The sequence below is a fragment of the Zonotrichia albicollis genome, chromosome 17 (genome assembly GCF_047830755.1).
Source record: "Zonotrichia albicollis isolate bZonAlb1 chromosome 17, bZonAlb1.hap1, whole genome shotgun sequence".
In the NCBI taxonomy this organism is placed as follows: domain Eukaryota; kingdom Metazoa; phylum Chordata; class Aves; order Passeriformes; family Passerellidae; genus Zonotrichia; species Zonotrichia albicollis.
The window spans coordinates 1356473-1369560 of record NC_133835.1 but is presented as its reverse complement, the minus strand read 5'-3'; the positions used below and the strand labels follow the sequence as shown (position 1 = coordinate 1369560).

Sequence of the window (13088 nt, the reverse complement as noted above, 5' to 3'; positions counted from 1 at the left end):
TCTGGAATGTGGCCAGCTTGTTTCTGCCCGGGTTTGCAGTGCTCCCCATCTGTGTGTGCTGCTTTCACACGAGGATGAGCTGGATGGAGCCAGGCACTGCCATGGAGCTGCAGCAGTTTATTCTTATTTTTCCCAAGGGCTGAATGCCCCTCCCGAGCACAGGTGACAAACTGCCCGCTGGCCTTGGGCGCTGCTGCTCACCCGGGCACAGCCCGAGGAGGGAGCAGGAGCCAGGCCGGCTCTCCTGGGGTTAATTTCAATTATGTGGAGGCTGAAGCAGGGTGAGGATGAGGATGAGGATGAGGATGAGGGTGAGGATGAGGATGAGGATGAGGATGCTCTGGCCTTTGGGCTGTGCCATTCTGTTCCCTCACTGTCCCACGTGTGCCCAGGCACAGAGCGGGGCTGGAGCCTGCCTTGCTCCGGGTGGGCAGGGATGCCGGGCAGGGATGCTGGGCTGGGAGGATGGGCAGGGATGCTGGGATGCTGGGCAGGGATGCTGAGCTGGGATGCTGGGATGCTGGGATGCTGGGCTGGGATGATGGGCAGGGATGCTGGACTGGGATGCTGGGATGCTGGGATGCTGGGATGCTGGGATGCTGGGCAGGGATGATGGGCAGGGATGCTGGGCAGGGATGCTGGGCAGGGATGCTGGGATGCTGGGCAGGGATGCTGAGCTGGGATGCTGGGATGCTGGGATGCTGGGCTGGGATGATGGGCTGGGATGATGGGCAGGGATGCTGGGCTGGGATACTGGGCTGGGATGCTGGGCGGGGATGATGGGCAGGGATGCTGGGCAGGGATGATGGACTGGGATGCTGGGCAGGGATGCTGGGATGCTGGGCAGGGATGCTGGGCAGGGATGATGGACTGGGATGCTGGGCAGGGATGCTGGGATGCTGGGCTGGGATGCTGGGCTGGGATGCTGGGCAGGGATGCTGGGCAGGGATGCTGGGATGCTGGGCAGGGATGCTGGGCTGGGATGCTGGGATGCTGGGCAGGGATGCTGGGCTGGGATGCTGGGCAGGGATGCTGGGCTGCCCGGGCTGCCCGCGGTGCCCGGTCCGTGCTGCCGTGGCCGGGCACAGGCCGAGGCACCCCCGGGCACGGCTGAGGGCAGCCCTGGGCACCGCGGCTCTGCCCGCCCTGCAGCAGCTCTGGCAGCGCGTCCTGCCCGAGCCCGGGGCACCGCCGGGGCAGACGGGCACAGAGCAGCCGCTGCTGGGCCAGCAGCTCCGGGTGCCCGTCCCAGGGGCGATGAGCACCGTCCTGCAGCTCTGCAGTGTCACCTGAGGGGTCCCTCAGCTGGGACAGCCAGTCTGGAAGTGCCACCGAGTGCGAGCCAGCTGTATCACCTCCCGGGTACCCGCTGGAGACTCTGCCCAGAGTCCGATCACCTCAGAGCCGCGATCATCTCCGAGCCCCTCCCGCTGCTGCCCGGCCCGGCAGCGCCGCTCCGGGCACACAGGGGAGTCAGGCTCGGCAAACACCCTGCGAGCAAACCTGCATCGCTTCTATCAACACCCAAACCACGCAGGGGTTGGTAAAGTTTTGCAAAGAATCAGACGGAGCAGGAAGAGCTCCCGTGGCCCCCAGGCGTTTCCAGTGCCTTTGGAAAGCTCTTCCATGGCTAAGTGATGGAAAGTGGCTCCCAGGCAGGGAAAGTGTGGAAAACGCCAATCACTTGTTTTTAAAATTTTAAAAGTTTAATAGTAATTAAATGGTTATAAAAATAGTAATACAATTAGAGTAAGAATAATTTGGACAATTTGAATTAGGACAATATGAGACAATAGAAACAAAGAGTTACAGATGGCCAGGTAACTTTTCTGGGCAGCACGAGCCCGAAAAAGGGCACCCATTAACAGAGGATTAACCCTTAAAAGCAATAGGCTGGTACATTTTCATACACCTCATACATGATGCATAAATTCCATTCAAACACAGGATTCTGTCTGGTCATTGTCAACTTCTTCCTCTGAATCCTAACAGCGCCTTCCAGGGGGGAAGAAGTTCGTTTCTTCTGATAATGGAGCAATAAATTATTTTTCTCTGAAAGATTTAGGTGTCCTGTGGCTGCTATCTCACTGCAAGTCCTTAAAAAAAGTATCCTGCATAGCATCGTTTCTATTTTAACATTTTTTATAACCTAAAACTATATTTAACACATTACTTAAGAGAATTAACACAGCATTACTTTCTAACGCAACATATATAATATTCACGTCAATATTTGCAAAAAGCCAATCACAAAATTGGCATTGTTCACAGAAAGGAAAGCTGTGCCAGGCGGAGCTGGTTTCAGAGGGGCAGGCACCTGAAATGAAGCCCACTGGTGTGGAGGGCAGGTGGATCAGCAGCAGCAAGGCCCTGACACGTGCTGCCCTCAGAGGGCTCAGCAGTGTCACAGCACTCTGAGGTGCAGATTGTCCTGGCGGGCTGGCCCTGGCTGCCTGTGGGGAGCATCCTGTGTTACAGCAGCTCCTGGGCAGCCACAACCTTCACCCAGCAGGAGAGCTCCTGGCCCAGGCAGGACTCCCCAGGCAGCAGGTTCCACCTTTCCATGTCCTCGGAGCAGAGGGGGAGGAGATGAATTCCTGTGCAGCCCTGCTCCACCTGTGGCCAGCTGCCCACCTCTCCTTCTCACCACACTCACAGTGTAACAAAACACCAGATCCAAAGTGAGTGACTGCAGTGCAACACATCTCCTTCCTTCTCTCAAAGTGAGCATTGTACCAGTGTTGGAGGGGAAATTATCTTGTTCAAGTCATTTTCCTGCCATTTTCAAGTCATTTTCCAAAACACTGCCACATGAAAATGTGTGTGAATAAACCTACAGTTTTGATTGTCATGATATCAAATGCCTTTGTGTTCTGTTGTGGACAATGAGGCAGTTAAACACCTGTCTCTGCTGCAGGTAGCCCTCCCTCCCTGCAGGAGCTCATTCTGTGTCATTGTTTTGCAGCAAAGCTTCAGCATCCCAAACAAACTGAGGGTCTGCTCCTGGATAGAGTTCCACAAACAGAATGACAAAAAAGTTACAGAATAGTTTGGATTGGAGGGGACCTTAGAGAGTATCCAGCTCCAGCCCCTGGGCAGGGACACCTTCCACTGTCCCAGGCTGCTCCAGGCCCTGTCCAGCCTGGCCTTGGGCACTGCCAGGGATGGGGCACAGCTGCTCCTGTGTTGTTCATGCTATGCAGAGCCTGGGCAGAGCCAGGAACACCCAGGCTGTGTAGGAGCTCAGCCTGCAGCACACAGGGATGTGATGTGGCACATCCGGAGCTGCCCTGTGTTACTTCCCTCTCACCCCTCCACATCCCATTGTCCCCTTGTCCCTCTGCCAACGGGTGCCAAGGCCACCTGGGGGTCCCTCAACTGCCAGTGTCCAGCAGAGAAGCCTCAAAAAGGTCTTTGGTTGTGTCCTGTCACCCTGGTGGCCCTTCAGCTCCCCTTTCCTTTTGCTTCCTTGCCATTGTGGCAAGGCTATTCTAAGAGATTTGGGGTTAACTTTAATTATGTGGAGACTGAAGCAGTTCTGCTCCTTCCCAGCAGTGAGCAGAAGCACCAGAGGCCACGGGAAGCAGCGTGCTCTGAGAGTGAGGTGGATTTGCAGGCCTCGGGCTGCTGAGGAAGGGAGGGCTTGTTTGCAAACTCCCTTTGTGATTAGGCACAGGGGAGTTGTCCCTGTGGGATCCCTCAATCCATCCCAGAGCAGAAAATCAGAGCACTTGGATGGCTTGAGCAGATCTTGGTGGGACACCTCAGTATCGTGCTTCCAAGTTTTGGAAAATAGCATTTGGCTTGTTCTTGTTTGCTGAGGGATTTTGAGACATGCCTGGTACTAAGGTGCATAATACAGATAAAACCAAACAAGCCAAGAATCTGAGGGACAATCTGGCACAACAAGAAGAACAACAGGAGTGGGAAGTTCTGGAAGTTTTTTGGAAGCACTGCTCTGATGTCTCTCTGTTGAGGTTGATTTTTGGGGAAGATGAGAATGGATAAGGAAGTTCAGTGCAGCTGGTTTAAGAAGAGTCTCATGAAACAAGGAAAACATGAAGTCACTTGGGAAAGAAAGGTTAATTCTAGGTACTAAAGAAATTTCCACTCAGGTTCCCTGTGTTTCCAGCCAGTCCCAACACCCAGGAGCAGAGCTAGGCAAGGCCTGGGAATATCCCCATGAAGGCAAATGGAAACTCCAGGGATGATGGGATTAATGAATGTTCCTCTCTGGGGCTGACCCCCATCTCCTCACACCTGGCATCCCTCGGGGGCTTTGCCCCTGTCCCAGCACACTGCAGATGTGCTGGAATTGCTCCCCAGGGGTTGGGGAAGGCACAGAAAGGCAGGAGCAGAGCATTGCTGAAGGATTCCTCACCCATGCACAGCCAGGGAGGGGCACCGTGCCCGCAGCTCTGGCACACCAGCAGAGGCTCCACGCCAGTCCTGTGCTCACCACGACATTAATTCTTGTTTTGGTGGGCTCTGTGGAATGCAGTTATATGTGGATTCATAAAAAGTGTTTTTTCTCTATGTTGCAAGCAATAATGCCCAATGAGATGTGGGTTTGTTGTATTTAAAAAGGTTTTACAAAACAAAAAATTAAAATTAAAAAAAATTCCCTTTTTCACATTGTTTTCCCAGCAGTATTACACAGGAAGCCAAGGGTGGCTGTGAGGGCTGGCTCCAACTGCACAAACCCTCCTGAAACTCCTCCTCAGGCCACTGAACCTGCTCAAGCTACTGAATCGCACGTGCTTCTGTAGGAAGAAAGTCTTTATTTTTCCCATAAAGGACTTTTGATGGCTTTCCCATCCTGAAACAGGAATTGTCACATGTGCCATTTCTTCCCCAGTGCCAGGCAAGAGCTTTCTGCCACAGCCACGATGGGCAGGAAATGAGAAATTGCAGAAGTTTTGTATTGATCATTTCTCATATTCATAAAGGATGTAAGAAGACAAGCCAAAGGGTGAGGGTCCCTTCAGCTGTGGAACCCCTCTGTGCTGAGGGGAATTTAGGGATTTTAGGGATATAGCATTGCCCCCATGGGCCTGTTTGTTAATCACATTAATGGATTTTTTATTAAAATTCAGCATTGTGGCCTTTGCTGAGTCCATACCAGGGCCCTCCCTGGCTTCCTCCCCACCTCCCCACTGGTAAAATGAAGTATAATTCAGTGGTGTCCAAAGAGTCAGAGACCTTTGGATGAAAAGTTCTGAATTTAATTCATCCGAATTAAAAACCTCATTTCCTGGAAGTTTCCTATAAAGCCCCAGTTATTATTTTTTCTGCAGCCTCACCTGGCGGACAGTTTGTCCGCACTCCCAGAGGCAGCGGCCACCGCGGCTCCCTCAGCTCTGCCGTGCCGGGGAGCGCGGCGGGGCGGGCGCCGCTGCGTCCCCACTGTCCCCGGTGCCGGTCCCCGCTGTCACCGCTGTGTTCCGGTGCCGGTCCCCACGGTCCCTTCGCTGTCCCCCCGTATCCCGGTCCCGGTCCTGGTGCTGTCCCCGCTCTGTCCCGGTGCCGGATCCCGCTCTGTCCCCTCGCTGTGTCCCGGTTCCGGTCCCGGTGCCGGTTCCCGCTCTGTCCCCTCGCTGTTCCCTCGCTGTGTTCCGGGGCCGGTTCCCGCTGTGTCCCGGCGCTCTCCCCGCTCTGTCCCTGTTCCACTCCCGGTGCCGGTTCCCGTTCTGTCCCCGCTGTGTCCCGGTGCTGTCCACGCTGTGTCCCGGTGCCGGTCCCGGTGCTGTCCCGCCTGTGTCCCGCTGTCGGTCCCCGCTGTCCCGGTGCCGGTCCCCTCGCTGTCCACGCTGTGTTCCGGTGCTGTCCCCGCTGTGTCCCGGTGCCGGTCCCGGTGCCGGTCCCCTCGCTGTCCCCTCACTGTCCCGGTCCCCCCGCTGTCCCCGCTGTGTCCCGGTGCTGTCCCCGCTGTGTCCCGGTTCCGGTCCCGGTCCCCTCGCTGTCCCCGCTGTGTCCCGGTGCTGTCCCCGCTGTCCCCTCACAGTCCCGGGGCCCGCCCGGGGGTCGCGGTGCCCCCCCCGCCCCCGCGCGCTGGGGCGCAGGCGCGCGCGGGTCACGTGCGCGGCGCAGGCGGCGGAGCGGCGCTGGATCCCGGGCCGCGCGCGACCCCCGCCCCGCGCGCCCCCGCGGCCCCGCGCGCGCCCCCGGCGGCGGCGGCGGGTCCAGGTGAGGGGAGGGCGGGGCGGGGGTCGGGACGCGGCGGCGGCGGCGGCGGCGGGAGCGGAGGGACCGGGGCCGGCCCGGGCGGGGCGCAGGCCGAGCCCGCGGCGCGGGGGAAGGGGCGGCGGGGCCTGGCGGGGCGCGGAGCGGTGCGGGGCCCGCGCTGCCCGCGCTGCCGGCGGCGGAGCGGCCGGGCCGGGGGCGTTTCGGCGGCGCCGGCGGTGCCGGGGCTCCCGGCAGGCGCCTGTCAGCGTGCGGCGGCTGAGCCCGCCCGCGGCCTGCGGCCCCGCAGCGCCCGGCGCGGAGCCGACCCTGCCCGGCCCGCAGCCGCCCCGGCCGCGCTCCCAGGCCGCGCTCGGGCCGGGCCGGGCCGGGAGGGAGCGCGGCGGGGCCGGCAGCGCTGTCAGCCGCGGGAGCTGCCGCGGTCCGGCCGCTGTGCGAGCCGGTCCCTCAGCCCTGACCTCATGCGGGCGGTGACGGCTTTGTGCCGTGTCAGCCGGGGCGCGTTGACGTTTCGCTTTTGTTCGAGTCCTCGGTGGCTCTTGAACCAGTCGGAAAAAGGCTCTTCTCTCGTTTCCTCCCTGTGATTGCTGCGTTTCGCTAAATTTCAGCTACTTAAAACCATCTCAGCAAGCTCAGGGCTCTGATTCCTTGCCGCTGCTTTGGGGAATGGAAGGACAGATCTCCCCTGTGGCTCTGCATCCTGGCAGCAGGTTGGAGCTCCATGAGCTTTGTCTTTCCATGTCCCCTCAGCCTCCTCGTAGACACATTTTGGTCATTGCCCTCGCTGGGAACTGTCGGGAAACCTTTCTCAGAGGTTTTATTGTAGTAAAACCTCTCATAGAAGAAAGACCGTGCCTCTTGTTGGTTTTGCAATTATTGTGCGTTGTTCTGAGTGGATCTTTAGCTGAGGCACCTTTCAGTATTTCCTATATGTGAAAACAACCACAAAGAACAAACCTGGCGTTTTCCATAAAGGTAACCAAGCGTAATGACCACAACGTTTGGATTTGGCGGCTCTTTTCAAGTTATGGAATATGGTCCCAGCTTTTCTACATCTCTTATGGAGTGAGAAACAAAGGTTTCAGGGCTGTGTTCACGCAGGCCTGGGAGTGCCTGCAGCGCGGCTCCGGGTGTTTGCCACGGATTCTAAGTATCCTCGGAAACTTCCCCTGCTCCGGGAGGAAATGTGCTGCGGTAACACTGTGTCCGGCTCTGCTGGGAGAGGCAGGATCTCGACACGGGGGGCTGCAGCTGAGAAATGACATTTGTTAGTATATTAAGCCCAAGGAAGGGTCTTCTGTTAGGCATTGGATTTGGGCTGGGAATCTCCCAGCAGCGCTCTCCAGCCACTCTCTTTGGAAGGCCTGGCCTTCTGTAGCACTTGGAGGAAGGGGTTGTTTACAGCAGGCTTCCAGGTGATGGAGTAATTTTACATCTTTCTAGTAAAAACATAGATGCTTCTCTAACATAAGAAGCTACTGTGAGTAGAGAAGCCAAAGAATTCCAGGTCCTTGTGCATCTGGAAGTGTTGGTGTTTCCATTTTTCAGTGGCTTAAATATTTGAAAATACAGGTTGTGGAGGTAAATTCTGCTGAAGAGCTGTAATGACATTCTCTGTGCTGCCTGATCATGACAACAGTTCCTGCCTTGGTGGGAGATGTGGAATGTTTCAACACGACAACTAAACCTTAAATCGGCAGTTTATTTTGATTTTCTAGTACAACAGCAGTTGCTTTTGCATGGAAGCTGGAGCTGCAACCCAATTACACAGACTCACTAAATTTTATAAGATTTGCAGTGGCAAAGGCTTTGCTGCTGAAGGGATTGAAGAGTCAATGTGGCTGTAACAGTTTGCATTGAGAATGGTGAAATTTTATAGGTCACTGGAGATCCTCTGAAGGGCAGAAGGAGTGGTGAGGGTGTCTTTCAAAATCCTGTGGTCTCTGTTGAGAAATGCAAAGCTTTTTGCATTTTTTGGTGCAGGGATGGTGTGAGGAGGCCTGCTGGTGTGTAGGGCACTGAGCAGCAGCACTTGGCCCTCGGTGCTGCAAAAACTGCCTTCAAGCACGAGCTTTTTCCTTCATGCACTGCTGGAGTAGAAGGAATGAGAAAGAGTGGAGGGCTGGGAACAGGTGAGGGCCGGCAGTGGAAGGAGAAATAACCCCAGATGATGCCAAGCTGAGGCAGAAGGGAAGAAGCTTCATCAGGTGAGGTGTTTTCCATCTCCAGGCGAGTCTCTCCATTTCCACCAGTCAGACAAGAAAGTCACCTTTGCTTTACTGGAGCTGTGGATATTTTGTGTTTTGTCTTGTCACTGTTGCAGACTCTGCTGTCCCCTCCAGAGCAGGTCACTGATGCTCTTCAGCAGGAGCCACCCATTAACTGCAGATAATTGAATGTTTCAGCCTCGGATCCAGCAGGTTCCTGCGTGGAGAGCTGGAGGTTTAGCTCATGAGGATGGAGATAACTTAGATTGTCCTGTGCCCTGGCCAATTAGAGTGATGCTGCTAGAGTTTAAAGTCAATCTAAGCTTTGGGTTATGCACGCTGGTAGTGGAAGTTTTCCAGAGGTCCAGGAGCTGGGGATTTTTCTCAGTCAATTGAGAAATGATTTTCCATCATTTTCCATCCAGTGGAACAGCATCCCACCTGCTGATGGCACATCAAAAATTGCTGCTGTAATAATCAGAACTAGGAATAAGTATGGAATTGTTCATGTATATGTGAGAGCCCTGAGGCTGTAACTCAGTGAATAACTCTTCTTTATGCATTTGGGGGAAAAGAAAGGCAGCCAGTGTGTGACAGTGCTGTTGGTTTGGGGCTGGGGTGAGGGATGGAGACACCTGTGGGACTCCACAGCTCATGAGAGCCATCATCTCCTCAGACCTGAGACCAGCTGCCTGCTTCTCCAGCTGCAGTGAGTGCCCTGAAGCACAGCCCTACACAGCTTTGGATTTGATTGGTATGAAAAATAGAAAATTACAGGAGATGAATGGTATCTTGTCTAAATTAACTTATATAAACCAATAGTTTGGGACAGGAAGTTGCTTATGCTCAGTTGCATATATGGGACCTGAAGCTTTAGGTCTGGATGAGAGGGATCTATTTATTCCACCAAAAGATGCATGCTATTCAATTCTCCAAGTCTTATGCAAATCATTTGAATTTTATTATTTTATTGTTTTGAAAATTAAACCTGCCAGGACCACAGAGCTGCTGTAAGATTGTGTTTTTCATTGTGGTTTCTGTGTGGTGCTCACAGGGACTGAGTTAAGCCTCTGGTCTGCATTTACAGAATCCCAGAATGGTTTGTGTTGGGGGAGACCTTGAACACTGCCTCATTCCTATCCCCTGCCATGCATGGCAAAGTGTTTCTTTGAAGGGTTTTTTGGGAGTGCTGTTCTCATCCCTACAAGAATGCATTGCTCCCCAATTCTGTTGCATCCACATTTTACCAGAAGGTCCTAAACTGTTTGTGTGGTTCTTAATGGCAGTAGTGACAATAAATAACACCTGAAAATCAATTTTTCTAAAAGCCAAGAGCAGCGCAAAATAAGCTGCAAGTTTTTATACAGTCAGGAAACTCTCAGAATAATCTTGATTTTAACCAAAGGTGTACCTACTTCTGTTATATGAAGATTAATTTTTTGGTCAGGGAAAAGAGTCTCCTTGATATTGGGTGTCTCCTATCAAATATTTACTTTTAAGCTGTTTGTTTTAGCTTCAATTCTTTTTTCATCCTTTACATAATTTCAAAGTTTTAAAAGCTTCCCTGAGATTTCCTGGATGTTTATTAGATGTAAGAAGGAATAATATTGCTGAATATTTCAGTCAAACCTTATTTCAGTGCTGATGATCACATGGATTTCTGGGCTGGTTATGTTGGTGTTTAGGAAGCCCTGTGAGAATTTGGTGATAAAGGAGCACCTGTGGGGTGTGTGGGCCCAGAAAGGTCTGGTGGTGGTTAAATTCTGGTTTAAATAAGAAGTTTGTTGTAGCACAGAGCACACATTGCTACTTAAAAAGGCATTTTTCATAACTTCTGAAGGCAAGATCAAATAGAGTCAAGATGCTCCTGATTTTAAATAGCATCTCATTTTGGTTGCTGATTGTATTGGTGGATTCTTGTGGAAAGTTATGTACTGCAAAGCTCTGTCAGTATTCACAGTGTACTTTTTCCAAATGAAAGTATCCTTACCATGGGAAATCAGTAACCCAGCTGATGGGAATTGATTGACCAAATATTGTGCTGGGTGGACTGCAGCTCCCAAGAAAATTGCTGATTCCCCTTTCCCTTGTGCCTGGCAGCTGCCTTGGTTTGTATCTCAGCTGCTGAAAGGGGTAATTTCTACATGGCTAACTTAACTGTTTATTCTAAAGTTATCATTCTGCTTTTTAGAGCAGTCCTGAGCACCTCAGCAGTCAAATTCTGTTGGAATAAAACCGAATGGCTCAGCTGAGGTGTGTCCATGGCAGCTTGGCATGAGTTGTGGGCTTTCAGCAAATTTCTTGAACCTTTAACCAACTGATGTTCCATTAAACCTCTGTCAGACTACATCAGGATAGCACTGCCCAGAGTTATGTGTGTTATAACAAGCTTTAATAATTTTCTCTTTGTCAGAAACATTTGGGTTGCAGTGTTTTAGTTGAGGGCTGTGGAGTGCAGCAGGGCAGTGTGAGTGAATGAAGCCTGCCTTGCTGGAGACGTGCTGGGTTTGTTTTCTTTGTGTTTGGGAAAGCATAAACTCTAATAAAACTCTTCTGTAGCTGGGACACTTCACAAGGCTCTGAGATTCCTTGGGTCAGATGTGTGCTCAGTGTCCTGGTCTGTCACATAACTGACTGCAGTGGAAGTTGGAGTTAATGAACCAATGCTGATTACTTATTTTCCTTAACCAAATTTAATCCAATGCTGATTACTTATTTTCCTTAACCAAATTTAATCCCATGTGCACAATGGCAATGGAGACAGCAGCAGTTATTCTTTCTCCTTCCCATCCCATGCTGACCATCCTCAGTTTGCCCCTGGATCCTGCTAGGGCAGCCTGTCTGTCCCAGTCCTCCTTTGGAGCAGTTGGGTGTCATGGTGAGGGACACTCAGCAGGGAGAACTGAAGGCACAAAACCCCTTTGGTTCCTTGCACCAAGGAGTTCACAATATTTTTTTCTTCCCTCCACTTTGCCACGCTTTAGCCAAAATCACCCTCACCCTGCTGGGCTAAGGCACAGGGAGACTGACTGCTGCACCTTGGAGACTTCCCTAAAACCAGCTTTTCCATGGCCCAGCCTTTCCTGTGAAGCCTTGGCCTGGCTTTGGAGGTAACCAGCCAGTTTGTTTAGGCTGTGGAACATCCTTTTATGAAAAAGGTGAAAAAGTAAAACTAGTGCAGTATCTGCTGTAGAAAGTGAAAACCTTTTTTAGTTTTGGCTTATACAACAATACTAAAATTTCCTATTTCAAATTCTGATTTTGCTCCTGAGCTTGGTGTCTGGTCATGGTATTTAGGCAGGTGCATGTGGCTGGAAGCAGGTCACTGCATGTGCTTTATCCATCAGGCATTCAACTTGGTGCTACAGCTCTTGAGTTACAATTACTTAGAAATACAAGATAGGAGTGGTTGAATAGTGTTAGATGACCATTAAAAGTGCTGCAAAGCCTCTATGATGTGATTTAATGTAAAACCTCTTTCCTTCTCTCTGAGGTGCTGGGTTGGTGCAAAATGCACAGGCTACAGCACAATGAGACTTTTAAAGCAATTTTGCTTTGTTATCTAGATAGAGGACAACAAATCTCTGCTTTTTCTTTCTGAGTGTTTTTCCATTTTCTGCTTCCCCTTCCCCAGTGATGAGCAGGCAAGCACACAAGCAGAAAACCTCCTTGAGGATCACCCTGGGCTGTGCCTCTAAACCACTGATTCGAGGGGCGGTGTTTTGTTGTCCCAAAGCCATTTGGCTTTACTGCTGTGTGTTTATGATGCCAGGAGCTGGAGTGCAGCTTGGTTTGCCCAGGAGCAGGGTTAGGAGTGCACTCACCTCTCCATGCTGGCCACCTGCAGCAGCAGGGTCTGTCTGAGGTGCTCTCTGGGCTGGGAATGAGCTGAGCCTGGGCTGGTTCAGGCACCTGCTCAGGATGGGTGCAGGGACACCCTGGCTGTGCTGGCTCCTCTGGTCTGAGGATTAGGTTGATCAAGATGATCTTCTCCTAAGACTTAAATAAATACATTATTCTAGATAAAACTTGCCCTGTTTAGAAGAATAAAATGTCATTTCCAGCTAAAGGAAATATTCAATTTTCTGCCTGTAATGAAAGGTTGATTTTTCAAGCTCCTCAGGCTTTGCTGTTCAAATCTGAACATAGTAATATGTGCTTTTTACCTTGCTGAGGGGAGCATTTGACTTGGTGCAAAACTGCATATTAAAAATGGAGCTGTTCACCAGTGTGTTCAGTATTTCTGTTATTTCACATCACTGTCTGATGAAATGTGATGGTTTTCTTTCAGGATTCCATATTTGGGACTTTCTGTTTAACCATGTTTGCCAGTCTGGAATTACCTGAAGTCCTGTTGCACACCCCACAACACTGAAGTTGTGAAATTTGTTTTGGTAGGTAAAATAAACACACGATGCATCTGAATATCTGTTGTTTTTATAAATTCTCCCCCTGCCTCTCCTCCCTGCTGTGTTTGCAGCGCTGGGCTGGCTCCAGAGCTGATTTCCACTTGGCCATCCAGGGTCAGGGGGATTTGCCACCAGGTTTGTGGCTGCTCCTCCCAAGGAGAACAGTTGAGATGCTTTACTTGTGTCATTTTCTTCTAACACCAATATTTGAAGTTCAAAATTACTGGAACCCTGGCTAAGTTGTTTTAGAGGAAAATTTTAATGCATGTTTATTTTTAGGTATTCTTTC

The 13088-nt window shown here is 51.7% G+C and overlaps 1 protein-coding gene across 6 annotated transcripts in view; it reads left to right on the top strand.

Moving 5' to 3' along the window:
- Window positions 1–6053: 6053 nt before the first annotated feature.
- Window positions 6054–13088, top strand: part of NCOA6 (nuclear receptor coactivator 6) — a 45025-nt gene continuing 37990 nt past the window's right edge. For 3 of the 6 annotated variants that reach the window (XM_074553561.1, XM_074553560.1, XM_074553562.1), the window contains exon 1: window positions 6081–6186. The gene's annotated coding sequence lies outside the window, so the exon portion shown is untranslated. Of the gene's footprint in view, window positions 6187–6706; window positions 6894–6985; window positions 8391–12681; window positions 12785–13088 lie in introns of those variants that run through there. The other 3 variants (XM_074553563.1, XM_074553564.1, XM_026798103.2) reach the window with 3 other exon arrangements.